Source organism: Silene latifolia, chromosome 11 (assembly GCF_048544455.1).
Source record: "Silene latifolia isolate original U9 population chromosome 11, ASM4854445v1, whole genome shotgun sequence".
NCBI lineage: Eukaryota > Viridiplantae > Streptophyta > Magnoliopsida > Caryophyllales > Caryophyllaceae > Silene > Silene latifolia.
In genome coordinates this window covers 75,919,682-75,926,600 of record NC_133536.1, presented here as the reverse complement: position 1 = coordinate 75,926,600, position 6,919 = coordinate 75,919,682, and the positions used below count along the sequence as shown (strand labels likewise).

The 6,919-nt window shown below is 35.6% G+C and overlaps 1 non-coding gene across 1 annotated transcript; it reads right to left on the bottom strand.

Moving 5' to 3' along the window:
* Positions 1–5,291: 5,291 nt before the first annotated feature.
* On the bottom strand, positions 5,292–5,398 carry LOC141616282 (small nucleolar RNA R71). Its single transcript, XR_012530637.1, has one exon. It is a non-coding gene; the product is annotated as a small nucleolar RNA R71 (small nucleolar RNA).
* Positions 5,399–6,919: the final 1,521 nt, after the last annotated feature.

Genomic DNA, 6,919 nt, shown 5'->3' with positions numbered 1-6,919 from the left:
ATATTTATCTTTAGCCCAAAACACATCCGGCTATGGCCGAGAATACTTTTGTTGAGTTCAACCCAAATTTCGAATAAATGTGTCCATGATCCAAATCCACATCAACTTGGGCACGGTGTAGCCGATTCATCCCTTATCAACATGAATTCGGTGGATAGACATTTATCACCCACTTCCCCTACGTAACAAGGTTTGTACCCCGGTGTGGCCTAGCGCACTCCCTCACGAAATAGGTTTTCATGGTTTCTACTTTTTGGTAAGGCTAAGTCTCAATTGTTTATTTTAGCGAGAGGTCATGTCAATTTATTATCTATCACGTTTTAAGTGAACTAAAGCGGTGAACTACGATAATTGTAATTGACACGGTCGATAAACTCGATTTAAAATGCATGTTTAGTTATGGCGATTTAGCGATGCATGCAACATATAAATAAAATGCAAAGCATAAAATAAAATCCTAGTATGGCCTTCCTAAAATAGTAAATCTAATAAACTATTACAAATTCGGAAACCAACTCCTTTGGTCCCTTGAACTTCGGTCTTGGCACGCATTTCAAGGCAACACTTTCTTTGATGGATCGCCTTCTCGAATGGCACTGTCTTCAAGGAACTCCGGAATAATTAAATTACAAAATGAATTACATAATTTCCTATTATACATTTGTAATTAAAAATAAATCTATTAAATTACAAAACGCTGATACGAGATCACAATAATTACAACCGAATCGATATTCCCATACATTTCGGGTAATACCAATTAAAACTAAGGCCATACTAAGTAAAATTACATAATTCAAAAAATTACATAAAATTAAAATCTGACAATCATAAATAAAATGCAGCATTATAATATGTATGAACATGCTAAAGTTTATGCTAAATCGCTTTTAAAGAGCCAATATCGTATATTTATCGGTTTTCATGGATTTGCGTGATTATAACTTGTTAAAATCACAATAATTACATAAATTCATATTTATGTACAAGTTAATTACCCTAACCATCTTAGGACTCAAAATTAGTCTCCACTAATATTTGACAATAATTAAACTTGATTTCTTAATATTGTTCATAAATGGACCCAAAATACAAAATTATGCTATAAACTTCAAATTAAATTATAAAAATTTCAAATAAATTCGAAATTTGAAATTTAAACTCATGAACATTCTGGAAAATACCATGACACTCATAATGTTCAAAACTTAGGTTAAAAATTTCGAAAATTTATCGTGAAAAACAATATTACGGTTTATCGATTTTAACAATTATGACCATAAAAATATGAGAAAAATTATATTCATCAACTTTTCACTTTTAGATCTGAAATATATGATAAAATGAAACATGTGACGTTTTTCCTTTAGTCATGAAGTATGTATTAGCATTATAACTAATTATAGTCACTATTTATATGATTTTTTCATCAAAAATTCATAAATCATGCATAAAGACTTCATTATAGCCAAATATTTTACACACATCTTATAAAATTTCATGCGACAACATACTAAATTTCCATGACCAGATTCGAAACATAACTCATATTAACCTATTTACCCATTTAAATACGATTTTAACTTATAAAATTCATATTTCGAGCAAAACAACTTATTTTAACATGAAAATTTACAGGCCATCAGTAGATAATATATGTGAAAACATATCCAAAAACCACTGAAAAATTCGAAGTTTAGCTATTTTTCGTCCAAAAATGACATTTTTATCATCAAAATCACATTTTAATGCCAATAATATATAGAATGAACAATAAAATCCATAAATAAACCAAAATGTCCTAAAAATCACTTAGGACCAGAAAATTTTAACATGCAAAGTTATTTTTAGGTTTATCTTCATAAATCCAAATTAATTAGTTTTGTATGTTAATCTTATAACTCGGAAAAACTATAAACCGATTTGCATGCAAACAACCTAAGGCTCTGATACCATGCAAACAACCTAAGGCTCTGATACCACTTGTTGTGATTCATTAATCTCATATGTTTACATATTCATATATGAATTAATTTATTTAGTCATAAAATAAATGCAAGATCTTATGCATGCAAACTAAAACAAGATAAGAGAAGAAATCGTCAATCTTACTATGGGATTTCGGATATTAGGGCACCAACAAATTCACCTATTTGTTAGTTCTTGAGCTTCCTTATATTGGATGAACAAAGGTCCAAAATAGAACCTCTCCCAAAAGTATATACCCAAGAAAATCCTTTAATAACTTATATTATTATGAACTAGTAATAATATAAATTTTATTTAAAATTTGACACAAAATAAATTGTATTTGCTCTTGAATATTTTCGGCCAAGAGGAAAGATTTGTGAGTTTTTATTTCTCTAAGTTTTCACAAAATGGTAGAGAGAATTTCAATTTCTTACGCTAGAAATTATATTATGAAAGAGTGAATAATGATGGAGAAAAAACACTTAGCTTTTCTCATCAAAAAACCGGTTGGAGGGGGAAGGAGAGGCCAATGCATGGTATTGTGTTCTTCTCAAGACAAGACTAGGCATGCATGACTAGTCATTAGGCTTAATCATTGTGTTTTCTCTTATTAAAATAATCAACACAATTTATCCACTAATACTCTCTCCAATATTTCGGTACATACAAAATAAAATGGAAGGTCCATTTTATTTTGTCATTTGTCAATTGTGACATATGTGACATGTAACTTGACATGTGAATTTGTAATGTATTTTTAACATATTAAAAATCAACATACTCATAAAATATGTCATATACAAAATCCACTACTAATTCGTAATCACTTGTTGATGTGACCATAATTAGAGCATATTTAGTCCCCGAATTAGCCTTGTTCCCATGCTTTTTAGTGCATATTTAGGTCATTTATTGTCTTTAGTTCTCTGTTTTGCATATTCTTTGAGGTTTTGATCCTTTGGTAGGAAAGGAGTGCAAACCTTGCATTTTCATGGCAAAATGAGGCTAAATTGATTGAATTCAATGACCAAGCATCAAGGAGAGACAAGATTAGAAGGCCTTTGTACATACTATAGTAGATGGGCAATGATGAGAAAGGATCCTTGCATCCCCGAGGAAGTCCTCAAGGATTTTATGAAGAAAAAGGAAGAAAAGAGGAAGGAACAAGACTGCCTGACAATCCGTGCAGATTGCCTTGAATCCGCCCGTCCATTAAGCCACAATCCGAGCGGCTTCTCCAGAAGACACCCGGGCAAAAGCTCCCCAATCCGCCCGTCTTCACCTCCTGGACGCCCGGGCAGAAATCACCAAATCCGCCCGTCCCGTGCTAAAGACGCCCGGATTCCCAGACAGTCCCATTTCGTCTTCTTCAAGCTTCAAGGAAGAATGCACATCTTTTTCTAGAGACCGGAGTTTTCCTAAAAAGACCGGCGTTTCCTCAACAAGGGACTTAATCGTCATTTAAGCCCTTAGTTAACCCTAATTCATGCACCTAATCCCCACTATAAATACCCCATTAGTCTAATTAGAAGAGCATGTTCTTCTTAGCAATCTTTAGAGTAGTTAATATCAATCAAATCTCTCTTTAATCTTGTAATCAACATTTAATCAAGTTTTAATACAAGTTTTAATTCCTTAATGTCTCTCTTGTTCATCCTTTATTTAGGGTAATTGAAGATTATTTGGGTTATTATTGGGAGATTGATAACCTTCCAATCAAGCATCAAGTACTTCTTTTATTCTTTGCTTTATTATTGGAATCATTAGTAGGTATAATTCTCTTAATCCCTTCTCAATTATTGTTAATTATCTTCATTTATTCATCATGTTTCACTTTGTTGGTATGATTGACAACCTTGCTAGCATATTCAACATGATAATGAGTGAGTAGTTTCCTTAGCTAGGGTTAATAGGTAATTAGGGGAAACCAACATGGGGGATGATTCATGCTTAAATTAATATGCTTTCATAGTTTATTTGCTTGCTTGTTGTGATCTCAACTCATGCACATGTTATGTTTGATGAAATGCGAGCCTATGAATCCTTGCATTTTTTACCCATCACCTATCTTTTCAATGAGACTTGTAAGACATAAACCAACTCGAGTCTCATTAGACCATGCATGTTGTTGAGTAGGGAAGACTAAGTCGACTTGTAGGTGTTGTACAATCTAATCGATTCGGCTCCGGGACCCAAACTTTGCTAGGATTGTAAGATATAAACCAACTCGATCCATCACAACAATAATTGCTTGCTTATAATTTGAGAACATGTTTGTATGATCAATTCCCATGAATCCCCTATGACCGCATGACACCCTAGTGCCTTTTATCAATTGTTTACATCCCTTTTAATTCATCTTGCTTGTTCACTTTCATTGCTATTTAGTTTAGTAATCTTCTATTCAAACCCCAATTGTGATACCCTTAGACGCCACTAGTTGCAATAGAAATCTCATCTCAATTCCCGTCCCTTGGGATCTGACCTTTACTTGCCTCTTTACTAATTGTAGAGTTGTTGGTGAAGTTATAAATTGTGTTTTGGTCTAGGTGCTCCTAACGACAAGTACCGAAAACTAAACCTCTATCGTGAGTCCGACCAAAAATGGCGCCGTTGCCGGGGACGGTGTTAACTTGATTTAGATTTTCTTGTATTGTTATTAGTTGTGTCTTTCTTTGCCTTGGGGAAGTAAAACTCCTCAAGGTTTGTTCTAATTGTTTTCGAGTTGTTTGATATTTTGCATGTCTAGAAGGTCACAAGGTGACTTGTTACCCTTTGATCGCGAAATTGAAAGGACTTTGACAACTAATAGAAGACTTGCTAGGAGAACTTTGAGAGGTATTGGTGAGGTTGTAGATATTCAACCAAATACTATTGAGTTCATCAACCCTTTTGCAAGAGAAGGTGAGGAGAACCCAACACAAAATCCAACACAAAATCAACCCACAATGCCTAAGTTTTCATCACATTCCGTACCCACCGAGGAGAACCTACCCAATGGTACTCCCACACCACAACACTTAACCGGAAATTTTATTGCCAAATCCGCATTTATTCAATTAGACGAAAGAAGCCAATTTGGGGGGATGCCTAGTGAAGACCCTCATTCTCATATGGAGACTTTTTGTGATTATTGTGATGTAATTTCTCAAACCGGTGTAACTCAAGACCAAATTCGATGGGTCTTATTTCCTTTTTCTCTAATTGGCACCGCGAAACAATGGTTGAAAAGCCTTGATAAGGCTACTCTCGGAATTGATTCTTGGAAGAAGTTGGCTCTAGCTTTCTACAAAAAGTTCTATCCACCGGAGAAGACTAACATGCTAAGAGCTCAAATTACGGGCTTTAAGCAAAGGGATGAGGAATCTTTGTATGAAGCTTGGGAGCGATTCAAGGGAATTTATCGCTCATGTCCTCATCATGGACTTTGCGAGTGGTTCTTGGTACAACAATTTTGGAACGGTCTATATGAAGATTCAAGGAACATTCTCAACATAGGATCAAATGGAATGTTCACCGAAGTTGATGACAATCAAACTTGGAACAAAATTGAGGAAATGGCGGTCCATAACTCACAATATAGTAGACCTCGCAAGGCTACTAGGGGAGGAAAACATGAAGTGGACTCCGTTACTCAATTGGGTGCTCAACTTAGTGCTCACATTGATAGCATCAATTTGAAGTTTGAAAAAGCTATGGCTAGACTTGAAGAAGCCTCAAAATCACCAAAGCATCATGTTAATGCCATGACGGCATCTTCATCAATCCCAAGTGGGATATGTGAGAATTGTGGAACTTTGGGACATGACCAAAGTGAATGTAGAGGAACAAATGAACAAGTGAATGCTTTCCAAGCATACAAGAGTGGTACCCCTTATTCAAACTATTACAATGAAAACACTAAATTCAATCCAAATCTCTCATACAAAAGCCAAAATGTTCAAAACCCTCAACCAACATACACCCCACCTCCCATGAGAAACCAAAATCAAAGACCCTTTTACAACCAAAACCAAGGTTACCAAAATCAAACTCCATACAATCAACAAAATGACCAAGGTTTTGATGTCCAAAAAGCGGTCCTCCAAATGCAAAAGAATCAACAAGAGTTTTTCACTCAAATGCAAAAGGATAGTCAAGCAAAGGAAATCACCATCAACAACATCCTAGCTCACACCAAAATGTTAGAAACCCAATTGACTCAACTAGCATCTTCAAGCTCACAAAGACAAAAGGGGCAATTATCACCTCAAAGTAATCCCCCAAGACATGAAACGATTAGTGCCATTCACTTGAGAAGTGGTACAAGGTATGAAGCACCGAAGAAGCAAGTTGAGGATGAAGTTGTGGAAGCTAGTGACAAAGAAGAAATTGTGCAAAACTCCAAGGATGGGGAACCATCAAAAGAAGAAATTTCAAAGAAAAATGAAGACAAGGTCAAGGAGAAGGAACCCATTGTGATTAGACTTCCTTTTCCAAGTCGTCAAGACAAGCCCAAATTTGATGACCAACTTGGAAAATTTATGGAAATTGTGAAGAATTTGGAAGTCTCGATTCCTTTTACGGAATTAATCAATCACGTGCCGGCCTATGCGAAATACATGAAAGACATCCTCACAAAGAAGAAGTCGATCCGGAAGCTTGAGACTATCGCCTTCACCAAGGTGAGTAGCGCAATACTTCAAGGGAGTTCACCTCCAAAACTCAAAGATCCGGGAATCTTCTCAATACCGTGTACCATTGGCGACACCACGATCAACAAAGCCTTATGTGATCTAGGGGCTAGTGTGAGTGTTATGCCGTATTCGGTGAGTAAAAGGTTGGGAATGGGAGAGCTTAAAAGCACCAATATCATACTCCAAATGGCCGATAGATCGACGAAGACACCATTAGGGATATGGGAAGATGTTCCCGTAAGAGTTGGGAAATTTTTCATCCCGGTGGACTT